General features: G+C 38.2%; 1 protein-coding gene across 1 annotated transcript in view; it reads right to left on the bottom strand.

Moving 5' to 3' along the window:
* GNG2 (G protein subunit gamma 2) overlaps window positions 1-17,397 on the bottom strand; it is a 108,761-nt gene that overhangs the window by 72,959 nt on the left and 18,405 nt on the right. The gene's annotated exons all lie outside the window — the stretch shown is intronic.

Below are 17,397 nucleotides of genomic sequence, written 5' to 3'. Positions count from 1 at the left end.
ATGACATCTTGCCTGGATAATTTTTTTCCATATAAAGAACTGCAGATGTTTCATTTCCTTGGGGAGATCATGGTCTCAGTTGTGGCTACATCTGAAATCAAGATTTTTAATGTTATCTGGCGTTTCAATCCAGATGTTTGAAGACTTCTTCCTTACTGAAATTTGAAAATGTTATAAGCAACATCTTGATATCTTTCTCTGTGTGTTAGTTTCTATTCATAGGCTAAGCCTTTTTGTCGATGCTGGGAATAATTTATACCTTGAATTGTCAATTCTTTAAAATTTATTTTTTCTATCAGTGCACATGGTCTTATTATTTCTAAGTTAAAACACTGTGTTCAGTTCTAGAAATGAGTTATTATTTACACACTTTTAAGCCATCTAATTTTGAATTTGATTCTGTAGTTAATAAGCATGCATCCTTAATTAATTACTTAGCAGTTCTCCTCATAAACTCTTTCCTACTTCTAGAAATGTCCTTAATTGTGATATTGCAATTTTCAGTACATGGCCTTTGTCTCATGGTATTATACCTTTTTTGTTTTGCCATTTAGAGTACATTTAAGTCATTTTTCAATTCTGACTGAGACTTACTGGTTATTTTGTGTCAGACAATTTTAAAGTTTATTATTATTTTTTAAATTCTTTTATAAACATTTAAAAATTATTTGGGTTATTTTGAAAAATTTTCTTTGACTTGCTTTTTGGAAATTGAGGTTATGTTATTAAAGATTTTTGTTTGAAACATTTTCATTGGTATTTTAATGGGTTTTAATGGAAGAAGGCTGTCTACTCAGGCCATTAGTTTCCAAGAGTAAAAACATTTCTACTTGTACATTCTAGTCTTTAAAAATAAATACAGGAGTACTGTATTTTTTAATTGATAATAAAAATTGTTTAATAAATGATATTCTTCATCTACCTTATAAATACCTTATATCTTGAGGTTTTTATCTTCAAATAAATCTGTTTACCAGATAAAATTATGCTTCAAAGAAAACTGAAATTTACGTATTTTAACGAAGTTTGACTAATCTAAAACTTAAAGATGAAATGACATGCTTAATCACACAAAGCTCACAGTGCTGCCTTCATCTGAACTAACATCGCCCCATAGTAGCAAAGTTGGAATGAGGTCAAGTAACACAAAGCTCTTCTTTAACATTCTTTACGTCCAGCCTAGCACATCTGTCCCTCGTGACCAGCACTAGGGAACTAGAGACTCCTCTGTAGTTTAGTCTGAGAACAAGTTTTAACACAAAAAGAAGAAAAGCTATTTATTTTCCTATTTATCTTATAGCCAGCCATTTAATAAAATTTCCATTTCCCACAGACACAAAAATTCTTATATACTGAGGAATACATTTTAAATGAATGCTACAGTATCTCTTTGAAAGCCACTATAAAATATTTTTAAAAGATATAAAATAAGACTTCAACAGAGAAACATGTTTCCTGGATGGGAAAAAACTGAATATAAAAAAGGTGATCCTTTTCAAATTAATATATGACTTTAATGCCATTTTAATCAGATTCTTCAATGGTTGTTTCCCCCTTTATGGACAATAACAAACTAAATTTAAATTTTATATGGAAACAAATGCAAATGATACTAAGCAATATTAAAAAGAAGAATGAAATATGATTCCGCTGACTTTCTATACAGGGGTGAGTAAGAAGAGATTTACAGTTGTGAGTATGCAAAACACAGAGTTTATTTATTCTTGTATTATTATTTGTTAACTCTTGTATTGACTGGGAATAACTGTAAACCTAATTTTGCCCACCCTGCATATTAAAACCAAAAATAAAACTATTATAACCTAGATGGTATTATATAGATGCAGGAATAGAAAACAGATCCAGGAAATATAACACAAAGCACAGAAATTGACAGAAGTATACGTGAAGCCATACATGACTAACATCACATTCCAATTCAGTAGATAAAAGAAGGTTTTTAAAGTAGAGTCATCGGATGGCTGTACATTTGAAACAACATAAGGTTATATTCATACCTTACACCTATATAAATACATGAGTTTAATATGTATCTAGGAATAAGTCAATAAAAAAATTAGAAGAGTTAGGAGGATGTTTATTTTACAATGGATGAAAAAACCTTCCTAAGAAAAATAAGAAGTCATAAATGAAAAGATTGCTACATACAATTAAACATAATTTGTGTATAGCAAAAGATAATATAAGCAAGATCAAATACAAATGATAGACTGGGAATTAACATTCAGTAACTGCACTACTATCACTAATAAACTCAGTGCTCCCTGCAAAATGAGGGGAAAGCCAAATAATGTTAGAAAAATGAGAAAAGGATAACAACTCACAGAATAAGAAATACAAAAGGGCAATAAAAATACATATGAAAATATATTCCCCACACTAAAATTCAAGGAAATGTAACTTAAAATAGCATATCATTCTTTACCCAGCAGAGAAGTAATACCAGAATGACTAGAATACAAAAAATATGTAGTCTCATACTTGCTAATGAAAGCCTGAAATGGTACAATTTTTTTGTAAAGAAATCTTGCAACATACTTTAAAATTTAAGATGCATGTGTTTTTGACTCAATAACCCCCCACCCGTAACCCCCATCCCTTTGCTTTTGGGAGTCAACCAGAGTGAAGCACAGGTATGTAGGGACAGGTTAATTAGACAAAACACAACCACATCCAAGGAAAACCATGTTCATTTCTCTCCATAGGGGACCATTGAGTGGGCAGTATACAATCATGAATGTGAGTCAGTTACAGTCATACCTATGAGCTACATAAATGTCTGTGACATTTGCATGTGAGACACAACTGCATGGAAATGCTTATATTTGAAAAAAATCCTCAAAGACACAATATGCATGCATGTGTTATTAAGCTATAAGAAACTGCTGTATGTGTGTGACTGAACTATACAAAATGGATGATATTCAACTGCTTTGGAGCTAATAAAATGGCAATCTCATAAGTTTATGTAATATGTTTATTACATATTTATGAGCATAAAAAAGTAGAATGATATACCCCAGGGCATTAATACTAGTTGCCTGGGGGAGGGAAGAGATAAGGAAAAAATGGGAATAAACTTCTTCATACATCTTTGTATTGTTTTACTTGTTTAAAAGCTTACAAATTAAAATGTTTAATAAATTAAAACTTTTTAAATAGAAAAGAAATGAGACGATTAGTGCGGACATTATTGGAAACATGTATCTAGGGGCACAATCTACAGCAGTGGTCCCTCTAACTTTATCAAATGTAGTAAACAAACACAAACTCCTTTCCTGGTCTCTGTCATTAATATAGTTTAAAATAAAAATCAAACCAATTTTTGTTATTTACAAAAGGAATTTCATAACATAGCTGCAACAAAACTGAAATTCAGAGAACATTACTGAAAGAAAAAGTGAAAAGTCAGAGAACACTGTTGCCAAGTGGAGTAACAGTACCACTTTTACACTGCTAAGGAACAGTCGATTGGCGCAATCACTGAATGAAGTTGAACAATGCGTATTCAATGATCTTGCAACTGAACTCCAAAGTGTAAGTCCTAGAAACTTCCTAGAAGAGGAATAGGAGACATGTACACCACTATCAGAGCAGCACTGTCATGAGATCAAAAAGCTGGAAGCAACCTGAATGCCACAAATGGATGGAATGGTAAAGGGTGCTACATTTCATATGGTGAAAGAGCAATACTGATGCACTGATTAACACTAGGCAACGGTGAAGATGAGAGACCTATAACTATACACATTCGCCTGGATGAATCTCCAAACATAATGTTGGGTAAAAATTCAAACCAGAGACAAAGCCTGATTCCATTTCAAAAACAGGCCACATTCAACAATATAAGGAAAAGCAGGAGAATGACAAATAAGTCTCCTTTCTGGGAAGGGGAAGAAAGGAGGGAGGGGTTAGGGGAAGGCAAACAGGAGTCTCTAAAAGTGATCTGATCATTGTTTCTACGAGTCTGTTTTTTGTTTTGCTTGCTTGTTTTGTTTTTAGATTACACATATAAGTGAAACCATACAGTGTTTGTCTTTCTCTGACAGTTAACTCAGCATGAGACCATGTTGTTGCAAATGGCAAGATTTCATTCTTTTTCATTGTTTTTATTCTTTTATATATATTAAAGAATGAAATCTTATATATATATATAAAATCTTCTTTATTCATGAACTGGCAGGTGAAAAGGGGAAGGGGGGAACATAGTCAATAATACTGGGATAAGTTTACGTGGCAACAAATCAGTACTAGAAGCAGTGGGGTGATCACACTGTAAGTTATAAAAATGTTGAATCACTATATTTTACATGTGAAACTAATATAACCAAACTAATATAAAATTGTACACCAACTATACTTAAACACAAAATTAATTAAAAATAATTTTTAAGTCATACTGATCAATAAAGCTGGGAGGAAAGACAAGGAATATATGTTTGTTGATCTAATTAATAGTCTTTAAGTGTGTGCATGTGTGTACATGTATGTATGCTGTTAATGTATAGCATACTTCACACATGCACACACATGTGCATACACACAGAAAGAATCTAGGTCAATGTCAGCTCATGCCTACGAAGCTCATCCTATTACTAGAGAAGCCACTTAACCATCTTTCAGGTATATGCTGCATTGTGGATGCTTAATGTATAAATGAATATATATTTCTAGAGTAATACTCAGAGGCATGTCCCTGGGAGCCATGTTCTTCCAGGGCCAGGATAAAACAGAAAGTTCTCTTATGCATTTTTTTTATTGCACCAGGAGCTGGAGAGACTATAACAGAAAATGAAAGATAAACACTCATACTGACATAAAAATTTTCAAGTCATCTTAGGAAAGCTTTATTTGCAGTTATGACAAAATCAAAGGTAACATTTCTGAGTACCATTACATGGGTTTTGCTTTCACTCAAGGCTAATACCTTTCATTCACTTTATGCTTCAAATTAAATGACATCAAAATTCAAACTTTGGCTAGTAAAATGTATAAGAGCAGGGCAAACAGCCTTTTTCTCAATGACAAAACATGAGGCCCCAGGAAACACTGATTTCTTGGGAAGACAGCAGGCAAAGCTCTATTTCCAGATGTGACAATGCGGGTCCTGATTCACAGCACTTGAATGGCTAGAAGCCTTCTAAATAAGGCGGTGTTTCACCAGGTGAAGGAAGACAATTAGAAAGGGAGGAAGTCTGTCCTCATTCCCACCCTCCACAGCTGCTCGAAAACACTACTAATTCTGAGCTACTGGCTTCTTTTCCTTTCCAAGGATTATTTTGAGTATTTGGACTTCTACTTATTCTATCTGCTGCCGCTAAGCATTTGGTAAATAATGTGACTTAGCTAAGATGCTTTACTGACAGGATATCCTGTATCTAGTTTAACTAACTCAGGCTAGAGGAAGGGGTGATTAGACAGTTTGAATGCATGTTGTTTTTAAAAGGAAAGGAAAAGACAAAAACACCAAGGTAGCTGCAGGCCCCTTGCTGTCTCAAGAAAACCAAAACAGCATGAGAATGAACTACCTCTCAAAATATGACGTATTACAGACATGACCTTTTTGCTTCCTAATGTTGGCAAGTTCCAATTTGTGACCAAGACCTGGATCAATGAAGTAAACAGCTGTAAGTGTTCCCTTCGGCAAACAAAAAAGAGAGAAATTAGATTAATTGCTGCTCTTGATGTTTTTATCCAAACAACATTTCATAGATTGCTTTTTAAAAGTAACAGCCCGCCCCCCTCTTGCCCTGACCGGTGTGGCTCAGTTGGCTGGGCATCATCCTGTGAATCAAAATGTTGCTGATTCGATTCTGAGTCAGGACGTATGCCTGAGTTGCGGTTCATTACCCAGTTGGGAGCAACCAATCGATGTTTCTCTCTCTCTCTCTCTCTCTCTCTCTCTCTCTCTCAGAAATAAACAGCCTATTGAAATATACTACACACACTATAAAATTCACTCTTTAAAGTATACAATTGAGTGATTTTTAGAACATTTACAGAGTTGTGTATCTATCACCACTATCAAATTCCAGAACATTTTCATCACCCCAAAGAGAAAACCCACACCCATTAGTAGTCACTAACCACTTCTCTCTCCCCGGCAACCCCTGCAACCACTAATCTACTTTCTGTCTTTATGGATTTGCCTACTCTGGGCATTTCAAGAAATCAAGCCATATAACATGTGGCCTGTTGTGTCTGGTCTCTTTCACTTAGTATAATCTTTTCAAGGTTCATCCATGTTGCAAGCATGAATCAGTATTCCATTCCTTTTTATGGCAAATGATATTTTATTACAGAGATATGCCATAATTTCATAAACTCATTAGTTGATGCGTATTTGAGTTATTTCTTCCAGGTTGCTTATTTATGGTAAAGAATGAAAGAAAGCCTAGGCTAAACCAGTTCAGAACTCAACCTAAACCAGGGGTTAATGAACACAATTATTGTTATATGTGCATTTATACCCAATTCTTGCAAATTATGCTACTCCTGGAGGGTGTTAATAGGAATGTCAGTGGTAACATGAAATATGTGAAATTTTTTTCTCATACTCTTGATAAGAGAAGAAGAATGGAAACAGAATTAAAACATAATTGAGCAATTTCTTCTAATAAGTGAGCAGATAAATTGTGGTACACCAATCCAACAGACCACTAACTATTCAGTGACAGACTACTGATACATACAATGTGGATGTATTTCCATGTAATTATGCTGAGCAAAAGAAGCCATTTTCCTCTAGAATTTTATATTATAATATATAACTGCATCTATATGAAATTCTAGAAAATGCAAACTCCTCCAGAGTGACAAAGCAGGTCAGTGGTGACCTGAATATGAGGTTGGGAAGGAGATATTGCTACCAGGCAGGAGGAAACTGTGGATGGGTATATTCATTACCTTGACTGTGGCAATAGTTTTATGGATTTGTGCAGTCAAATACATCAACTTTGAATGTGTCATGTATTGTATGCCAATTACATCTCATGTAAATTACACCTCAATAAAGCTGTTAAGAATCAATATTACTTAAAAAGTGAGTACACCCCCCCAAAGTATTTGAATGACCACTGTGCAGAAAACAGTGCCTTCATTCTGCATACAAGGTTTCAATTAATTTTACAACAATTCAAATTATTATTTTGCACATGAGGAAACCTGAGGACAAGAGAGTTCAGTAATTTGCCAAGGTGACTGCAGTCCGTATGAAGCTGAGATCTCTTCTTCTTAACCAAATCCATGTGCTTTTCACCGCACCACACTGCCTCTCACTATTCCTATTACAGACCCGACTCTTTTTTCTGAGATCCCTGCATCCCAGAATTTCCAAAGTCAGGGAATTTTCTGGTCCATAGAAGAGGTTTATGCTCTAGCGTGTGGCATTCCAAATTTGTTTTCTTTTGTCTGTCATCATATGCTGCCACAAATACCTCTCCAATAGTGGGGATTTATTTGATTCAGTTGATTTATTCATTTTCAGTGGGTCAGAGTGTTAATCTGGATTAGGTCAAGGCAAATAACCCTGGTCCTTGGGTCAAAGGACTGAAAATAGTTTTGAGATGAAAGGCAAGCTGCACAAAACAAAAGTTGGCCATTCAGCCCACTGGCTGGGCATCGTACAATAGTCACTCCTTAGAATATGGGAGACCCAAGAATGCGGATTGTTCGGAGTTGCTACCTACTTTTTGCTGCCCCTTTTGCCAAACCTGAACTTTAAGTTGAGGTTGTCAGCCCATCTCTAAATAGGACAAACACGAGGGTGGTTTTCTCCTCTAGATCATCTTTCACCAAACAACTGAACTTCACCCAATGTTACCACTGTACTGAGGCCCATTTGAAGTTGAACTATGACTTGGATTAAGCAAAATTAATTAAAAAGTAAAAGTTAGTTGAAACAATTGCTTTTGGTAAGATAGCTAGATTTGGGGGGGGGGAGAGTGTTATTTCTTTCAAAAAACACTAACAGTGAAGGCTGACTGTGTTGGATATTGTATGTTCCACTTGCCCTTCCCCATTCATCCCTCATTCTGCTCTGCCCAGCTCTGTGCCCCAGGAGACTAAACTGCATGGACTCAGAAACAAGGCTAATTTGTTCTTTGTCTTCCTGTTGGCTTTGGTCACTGGGAAACACAAGCAGATCAGAAGAGGGAGGAGAATCATTTCAGGGTATTTGTTTCCTGGGACCCCTGTCTGCCATGTCATTACAGTCTGGCTAGCCTGTTTCCTGGGGGCCGCAGCTCCACTCAGGAGTCCTCTTATCCCAGTCCTCCTCCTCCCTTTAGGCCAACAGGCAGTAAAGGAGCCCTACAGGCATGTAATCCCCCCTGCACGTTCCCTATACTCTCCCCATGTGCTTGTAAATATTCTCTTTATTAAGCTCTGCTAAAATTAATCAATTTGAGGTTGTCAATTGTTTCCAACACAGCTGACATACCCTGAAGTGCTACTCAGAAAAATGAACTTATTCCAAGTCCTCAGTTGACAGGAAAACACTGACATTCACAGAGGTGATGTCACACCCAGGCAAAGGTGCACAGCAGTAAGGTGATGTGTGGTCAGACATACTGACTCACTCTCACTGCACTGGCCACTGTGTAAGGCAAAGGCAGATTCACGTAGATTTACAAGAACAGTAAAGATAGTGGATACATTTCTCATTTCTCAGATTTTAAAATGTAAGGGATGTAAAACAGCTTCAGGTTGCTATATCATGTTGCTTTATGTTCACAGATCATATTTCCATGGCACCTTCCAACTTTTGCATATGCTACTCTACTTAGTTTGAGACTTGAAACCACTTTTGGAGTGCTACTATCAAATATGAAGAAAGACAGGTTTGCTACCACAAAAATGGTCTAAACAGCAAATACAAGAGAGAGAACAGATTTCACAGGTACCCTCTGTTTTCCCTCACTGAGAGGCGTTTCAAACGTAGTAACAAGTGCTGTGAAAGCGAAGGCATCCCGGGTCATGCATACACTATAATCTCAAGAAGGCTGTGATTACTGAGAGCTTATATCAAAGATATAAGTCCTGGGAGAGAAAAAATGGATCTTGATCCCATCTAAGCCCAAAATAAATAACCTCCCATCTCCAGAATCACCCCAGCTATATCATTCCCAAATGAAGTATAACTACAATAGCTACTTTAAGGTTGATTTCCTTTGATGATTTTTCTCTGAAATGTCACTTAGTATGACTCCATAAAGCTGTTTTAAGTGAAAAAGTTAAAATATTGAAATATTAATATGGTGATTTGTTTATTTCTGTTTTTGTGTGTGTGCATGTGTGTGTGTTTGCCATACATTAGGGCCACATGTAGAAATGAGTAATTCATTGAATTAACTGGAACCAGTGAGGTAAGAGCTATCCTTGTATTCATTAAGAGTATCTGTGCGAACTTAAGAGTATTTGAAATCAAATGAATATCTGGAGAATTCTGGCAGCTTCCATTTAATTCTTCATAACACCAGATGGCTCTTACAAAGCTCTCCTTATTTTCTTTATTTCATTCTTTCAACTTTTCCTTACTCAATGCAATGTATCAATGAATAACACCATCCTGTATTTAGATAGCATTTTACAGTTAGGAAGAGCTTTCCTATTCATTATCTCAACTGATCTTTACAGTACAGCAGTCCCCTTTTATCCACGGTTTCACTTCCCATAGTTTCAGTTACCCCCAGTCAATTGCAGGTCTAAAAACATTAAATGGAAAATTCCAGAAATAAACAATTCATAAATTTTAAATTGCATACTGTTCTGAGTAACGTGATGAAATCTCATGCCATCCAGCTCCATCCCACCCAGAACATGAATCATCCCTTTGTCCAGTGTATCCTCCCTGTACCTGCTGCCCACCCCTTAGTCACTTAGTTGCTCTCTCAGTTATCAGATCGACAGTCATGGTATCTCAGGGTTTGTGTTCAAGGAACCCTTACAATAGCCTAGCACTATGTCACAATGCTTGTGTTATTCACCTCTTCATGTGGGCCTTGTATCACCTCACAGCATCACATGAAGAAGGGTAAGTGCAATACATAAAGATATTTTGAGAAACTACATTCACATAACTTTTATTATAGTATATTGCTAAAATTGTTCTATTTTATTATTAGTTGTTATTGTTAATTTCTTACTGTGCCTTATATAGAAAAAACAGTATATGAGGTATGTCTGGAAAAAGCCAGCCATTGTTAATACAACGAGAACAGTTTGTGTAACATTGATATAACCTGTCAGCCAAGGAGAGTGGACTGGAATGAGCATGTGTGAACCATGACGACTTCACTGTACTAGTCAGTGGGGCAGTAGATGCCATTGAGTGAGCATGTATACTGTGTGGCCGTCGCATTCAAAATGAGAGACTAGAGCAATAAATCTGCATCAGATTTTGCATTAAGCTTGAACATTCTTCCATGGAAACTATTTGGATGATTCAGAAGGCTGCAGCTATGGGCAGCTGGTGATTGACAGCTTCATTACAACAACTTGCTCACTCATACATCACATCTCATGCAGAGTTTTTTGGTAAAACATCAAATCACCCAGGTGACTCCGCCCCCCAACAACCCAGATTTGGTGCCTTGTGACTCCTGGGTTTTCCCAATACTAAGTCACCTTTGAGACCATCAGTGAGATTCAGGAAAACATGACAGGGCAGCTGATGGAGATTGGGAGAACTGTGTGAGGTCCCAAGGTGCCTGCTTTAGAGGGGACTGAGGCATCATTGTCCTTGTATGGTATTTCTTGTACCTTGTATCTTCTTTAAAAAATGTCTCTACTTTTCATATTACATGGCTGGATACCTTCTGGGCAGACCTTGTGTACAGGCTTTAGTACTATCCAAGGTTTCAGGCACCACTGGGGGTCTTTAAACGTATCCTCTGTGGATAGGCGGGGACTACTATTGTCCGGATACCATCAAGACAAATATTATAGCCCCCATTTTATAGATGAAGAAACAAAGGCCTGCAGATACCAGTCAGGATTCTTTCGGTAGCAATTTAAATTAACTTAGGCAAAAAATGGAAATGAATTGTCTCACATCATCTGGATTCATGGTCTCCAAGTGTTATTTTGCTCTCTCCTTCACTTTATCCATCTGTCCCTGTCTGTCTGTCTCTCTTTTGCTTCCCTTCTGCACACTGGACTTCATTCTCTCCAGACTGAAACATGGCCTTACGTGATTCTTACCACCTTGGGACCTCTCTTCCTCAACTTGAGCTGGAAAATTCCAGCAGAAGAAGTTATCAGCCCCTGCTGGGTTGCATGTCCACCCTTTGAACAAACTCCTGTGGTCTGGGTTTGAAATACCAGCTTGGGTCAAGCCCCCAACCCTGTGGCCAGTATTACCCAAACAAACAAAACAGGAATAGACATAGCTAGTGGGGAAACTGTAAGGAGAGAGCCAGCACCCACCCCCCACCCCCCGCCAATGTGTATGTACTTCATTGAATAATCTATCTGCCCAACGGACAGAATCAGAACAACGTCATGACCCATCTGGGGGCTGCAAGCCCAGCAGCGCCCCCTTTACTTCACAGCTGGTCACTGCTGGAGCCGCAGAGGTGTTTCTGCGCCTCGCCCTTCCCCACAGCTGCCAGTGTGGTCTGGTTCGGGAGCAAATCTTGGAAGGGGCTCGTGTTCTAGAAGTGATCCTGTCACTCTTCAGCTGTGTTCGTGGGCAAGTTACTTAACCCCTGGGAACCACAGCTTCCTCCTTGGTAAAATAAGTAAACAATCCCTGCGTCACAGGGTCATCAAAAGGGTAAACGGAGATAATGTGCACCAGATGACTTTGAAAATTACAATGAACTACCGTAAGATTTATTCCTAAATTCTGCATGTAAATTATACGGAGGCTAAAATGACACATTGACATTTTCCAGTGATAGTTCTCTCTGTCACCATCCCTCTAGTGGCATCATCACTTTGGTTCTAACATTTTTTTTTTGGTTTTAAAAGGTGCATTTCAAAAAGAAGTATCAAGTAGTATCTCAAAATTTAAATAGTCTATAGTCTAGAAAAAAAGCTTAGGAACAGGTGTTTTAATGGTGCTTATCATGGTCACTTTTTCAATACAGACCGACAAGTAAATAAAAATTTCTGGAACACACAGGAACTAATAACAGTGTTAACCTCTAGGGAGTGGGGCTAGAAGTTGGTGTTTGGAAAGAAACTTCTAGTTTTCATGTCATCCCATGTCTACCACTTGAATTTTTAAAAAACATACACATAAATTCCTTTCATAATAAAAAAAATGAAAAAACTAAAAGCATGGTTATCACAGAAAAGGAATATGGTATATACCCAGTGTAGTGTCTGACACATCAAACGCTTTCAATACATTCTTGTCTGTTGATCATTCTAGGTACTTCTAGTTACCGCCAATCCAGCAAAGTAAAAAGCTGGATCTAGTGAAAGGCAGGCTAGCGTGAAAGCCAGCTCTCCCCTCTGCGAATGTATGTTTCCATCGGTCACTTTGTGAGGAATGCTCACTACCACCTGCAGAGGAGATGGTTTTAAACTCGTATACCTTCACATACAAAAAATGAAACCTACTTTTTAAACTCCCAGTTATAAAACACAGTGCATATGGCGACCTCTCAACTCTATTACCACTGTTCTTGCAGGCACACTTCCTTCCAAATGTCAGAGGACGGTGGGCTTCTAGAAACCATTCTATTTCAGAGCTGGGGGTTTGCATGATATTTTCTAAGAAATTAAAGGTTACATGGTAGCATATGCCAAGGCTAAAAGACAGATTTAAATAGTATTTTTTTTAAATGATGTAATAGCTATGAACTTTGGATGCTATGCACTGGTTAAGTGCTATACTGGTTGCCTAGTTACCTCTCTGTAGAAAGGTCAAAATCGTTGTCTCTGAATCTAGAAGGAATTAAAAACCTTAACGTTTCATCACTAAGCCAAAGCCTGTGTGTAGAGACCCTATGGAGTCACCCCTTAGACAGGTGCCAGCAGACTTTGATGAGGTGACAGCCCTTGAGGCTATCCAAGGAGATATTTCAGTAGAAGACATTTATGTGAAATTCGTTCCTATGCCCACATTTTACTAAAGTTGCTGCATCTTTCCATTTATCATATCCAATTACAGTCTGCTACTATAGGGTATTGAAAAACTTTCCAGCTTTGTTGATACAACTTCTATCCCATGATAGGTGAAAGAAAGTCCAGTGTTTTAAATTGTTACACTTAAAAAAACACAAATTCTTATTGTGATCAACTATGCAAAGTACAGGCCAGCCTATAATTCAGTAACAAAAACTATACATATTAATAGTGTCTTAATTCTCAGAAATGCTCCCCCTTTTTTTTTAATCTTCACCCATGGACATGCTTATTGATTCTAGAGAGAAGGGAAGGGAGGAGAGAGAGAGGGAAACATCAATGTGAAACATTGATCAGTTGCCTCTCCTATGTACCCCAACCGGGGACCAAACCTGCAACCTAGGTGTGTGCTCTGACCAGGAATCAAACCTGCAGCCATCACTATGGGATGATGCTCCAACTGAGGGGGGCATGGTGGCCAGCACAGAGGTGTTCCTCTTTCACCTCCTAGAGACTATTCTCATTAGTTCTGCTTTTCAGACACTTTCAGGTCTAAACACCTTCTCCCAATAATGGGACAGGATAGAACAACAATTTTGATCTAGAAACCTAACGTAAGGGTACTGAAATGGATTTAAGCTTCTTCCAGAACTTAGGATGAGAAGCAGCCTTAAAAAAAATCTCTTGAAGTCCAATGGGCACTTGTTTTATTTGAGGAAAATTCACATAGCATAAAATGAACCATTCGCCATTTCAAACTGCTCTGTTCAAAGGCATTCTGCACCTTCACGATGTCTGCGGTCATCCCCTCCATCTGGTTCCCAGACCTTTCTATTGTCCCCAAAGAAACCCTGCACCTAGAACAGTCCTTTGGATCTCTTATTTTTATTTACTCTCTAATTTCTCTTTGGAAAAGAATAAAATAATCAGTTTAAATGACAGCATCATGACTTGACCACCTTTCATTTCTGCCGGAACTTGTTTGATTCACAAAACAAAACAAGACAAAACTGAGGTTCAAAGCTGAAATGAGGCTGTTCTGAAAATGAAAACAAGACTGGGAGTCCCACCAAGAAGGAGCCCAGAAAGGGATTGGGGAGGATATCCAAACAATTCACAACTCTACCCAAGGCCTACCCTCGTGGTCAGAAACCCAGATCTTACCTCCATGACGGATGGTGCTCAAGCTTCTTGTGGGGGATTAAACCACACCTAGAAGTCAGCTATAGTAAATACCACTACAGTGAGGCTCTGAATTATGATGTTATTATTTCCCTTCAGTTTCCACATTTTAGAGCCTCATAAATAAAGTATGACAGGCAGACATAACAGCACAAAATAAAAATCTCCCATTTCTTTGCTGCTATTCAAAGACTTTGGAACCTGCACACTGCAGGCAAACTTGTCAGGGTTGGAAAAACGTCAAAAGCAGCACACTCTCCAGAGGCCACACCCATAGTACCAGAAAGTCTGGCCAAGAAAGGAGCCCTTGGACTTGAATCTGTCCACTTTATCCAAAGCCAAACACTCCAAGAAGACCAAAAGCCTTCAGTGCCTGTATCTAGAAGACAGGATTGGCAGAATCAAGACAAGAACTTGCATCATCAATTTGGGAACCCTAAAACTTCTCAGTAAAATGTTAGATAACCTTTGCTACCTGAGGCACTAAAACAATTAATTACTTTGGAGTAGGTAGATAATAGCCTCCAAGTAGGTCCATGTCCTAATAATCCCTAGAACCTGCAACCTCACACAGATAAAGAGACTTTGAAGATGTGATTAAATTAAGGACCTTGAGAAGTGGAGATTAGCCTAGATGATACAGGTGTGCCAAATCTTATAATGTGGGTCCTTAAAATCAAAGAACCTTTCCTGGATGTGTTCAGAATTAGATGTAATTGCTGTAGAAAGCCACAGCGATGCAATGTTGCTTCTTTTAAAGATGGGGGAAAGCAGACTCCACAAGCCATTAGTCAAAAAAAATGAATTCTCCCCTAGAGCCTTCACAGAGGAACGTAGCTCTGTCGATACTTTGCTTTTAGCCCAGAGAGATCCCTACAGAACTGAAGCTGCAGAACTGTAAGGTAATAAATTTGTCTTGCTTTATACCACTGTTTGCAACATTTTGTTACAGCAGCAGTAGGAAATAAATACATTCTTCATCATCGTTGCTATTCAATTCTCATGATGCCTTAGTAGTATTTTGCTTTAAACCCCAATATTTGACCATTGCTTACCTACTGTTTAATTTGCTTCCCTGTATAGACCTAAAAAAATAGACTTAGTACAAGAGCAAATATGCTCAAAATCCCTCCAACAGAACAAAACAATACTTCCTTGTACACATCTGCTTTATTTAGTTTCTTTCCTTAGTTTGTTAGCACAGAGACCACTTACAGAAAGAACCATGGAGCATACCTGAAACCAATAATTTTGCAAGAAGCAAAAGTGCTTTTAGGTGACAGTGGAAAATGCCAAATAAACTCTTTAAAGTTGTACACTGGGACACAGTAGTTCTCAGTGTCTCTGAGTATCACAGTGACTGGAAGATGCCTCTGGCCTTCTGTGAGCCAAGGACAGGAAAACAAAGAGAACAGTGAGGAATTATTCCACTCAACATGCCTGTGGCCCCCATTGAGAAATTCTGCTTGAATTGAAACCATTTAAGAATATTTATTAGCATGAAAGTAATCAACCCAAGTATCAGACAAAGAATATCAAATACTTATAAAACATTATTATGATGTCTTTATTACTAGCAAAATTTGGTCAAATGTATGGCTCAATACTCACCTATAAGATATTAAGTACTGAACTCCAAAAAAACCTCAATATGGAGCAGCAAAGGCTATACATGGTCTTAAAAGCAGACATACAAAGGTCTTTTGTTTAATAAGCTCTAGACTAGAGATTCTCAACCCTGCCTGCATATTAAAATACCTGGAAAGCTTTTAAAAAATGCAGATGTCCAGGCCCCTCCCTCAGGGATTCTGATTCAGCTGGTCTGGGTAGGGCCTGCATATGAGTGCTTTTAAACTTTCCCCTGGAGATTCTGATGTGGGGTCTGAACTGTTAATCCCTGCTCAGTACCCAACTATAAGCAGCCTACTGGACTTATCTATCTGGCTGTGGCCACTCCACAGAGTTGAATCCTTTCTTCCTGCATTTGTATCCCAGTTATCACAACCCATATCATCTTCCAACAGAGGAATCTGGCAGTCATTCCAGATGTCTGCTGTCCCTTCACTTCTCATCCTTAATCAGCAGTTCCCCCACCATTTCCAAACCCAAGATCTCTACTGGTCTCCTTTCCATTAGTCTCTCTCCACATTTTTATACTGTACTAGGTAGCCTAAGGAATTACCTTTAAAGAGAGTTACGTGCCCTTTTCTGTCTTCCCACCCAAACTAGAACCTGGCACTTAAGAGTCCTACCCCGCTTAATCGGCCTGCTTCTCAAGCCACACCTCTTCAGACTGCTACATCCCAACTGTGCTGTCGCCACTGTAAATTGCTGAAGGTTCCACCAGGCTCTTTGGGCCCTTTGTGTACTTTCACATGTGATTCCTTATTCCCAGAATGCCTTTCTCTAACTTTTCTGGCTTTATTTGGCTGGTGGCACTTCATGTCACAGCTCAAATAAATGCCCCTTGATCATCAAGCCTCTTGCCAAACTCTCCACCAAGTTAGTCCTCTCCTCTCTCACCCAGAGCACTCTGCTCAGAGAGCTCCTTTTTGCAAGGCTCTCTTCCCCACGAGACTGAGCACCTCTGGGACGAGGCCTGAGTATTTTTCATCTTCATATTCCCAGCATCTGGCATTCACTCATTTGTTCAGCCCTTCAACAGTTGGTATTAAATATGTAACAAGTGCAGCCACCTTGCTAGAGACTCAAGGCAAAATGCTTTCTCAGAGCTTATATTCTTGAAAGGGAGGCAGATAATTAGACAAACACTTAGGATAAAATAAGAAGGTACACGAGAGAGTTGGGAAAAGTGTTTTGTTTTTAAATTTACAGTATTTTAAGTGAGAAGGTGTCAGAACAGGTTTTAAAAATCGTGGCACATTTCCAATGTTGACATCTAACAATTAAAGTGACATGATGAGTGTCATCTCTTCGTTTTGTTGGTGTGTCTCCGACAGGTAGCCTCATCTGGAGATGCCAGAAGTCCAAATTCGGGGGCTTCATAAATGTGAAGTGGGGGAAATTGGCTCTCTTACCCTAAGAAGTTTCTGGCACTAGTAAATACTAAATGTTTATTGGAAGAATAAATGGATGAATGACTAGCCCCAGAAAACA

The sequence above is a fragment of the Phyllostomus discolor genome, chromosome 1, assembly GCF_004126475.2.
Source record: "Phyllostomus discolor isolate MPI-MPIP mPhyDis1 chromosome 1, mPhyDis1.pri.v3, whole genome shotgun sequence".
In the NCBI taxonomy this organism is placed as follows: domain Eukaryota; kingdom Metazoa; phylum Chordata; class Mammalia; order Chiroptera; family Phyllostomidae; genus Phyllostomus; species Phyllostomus discolor.
This window is presented reverse-complemented; position numbering and strand designations above follow the sequence as displayed.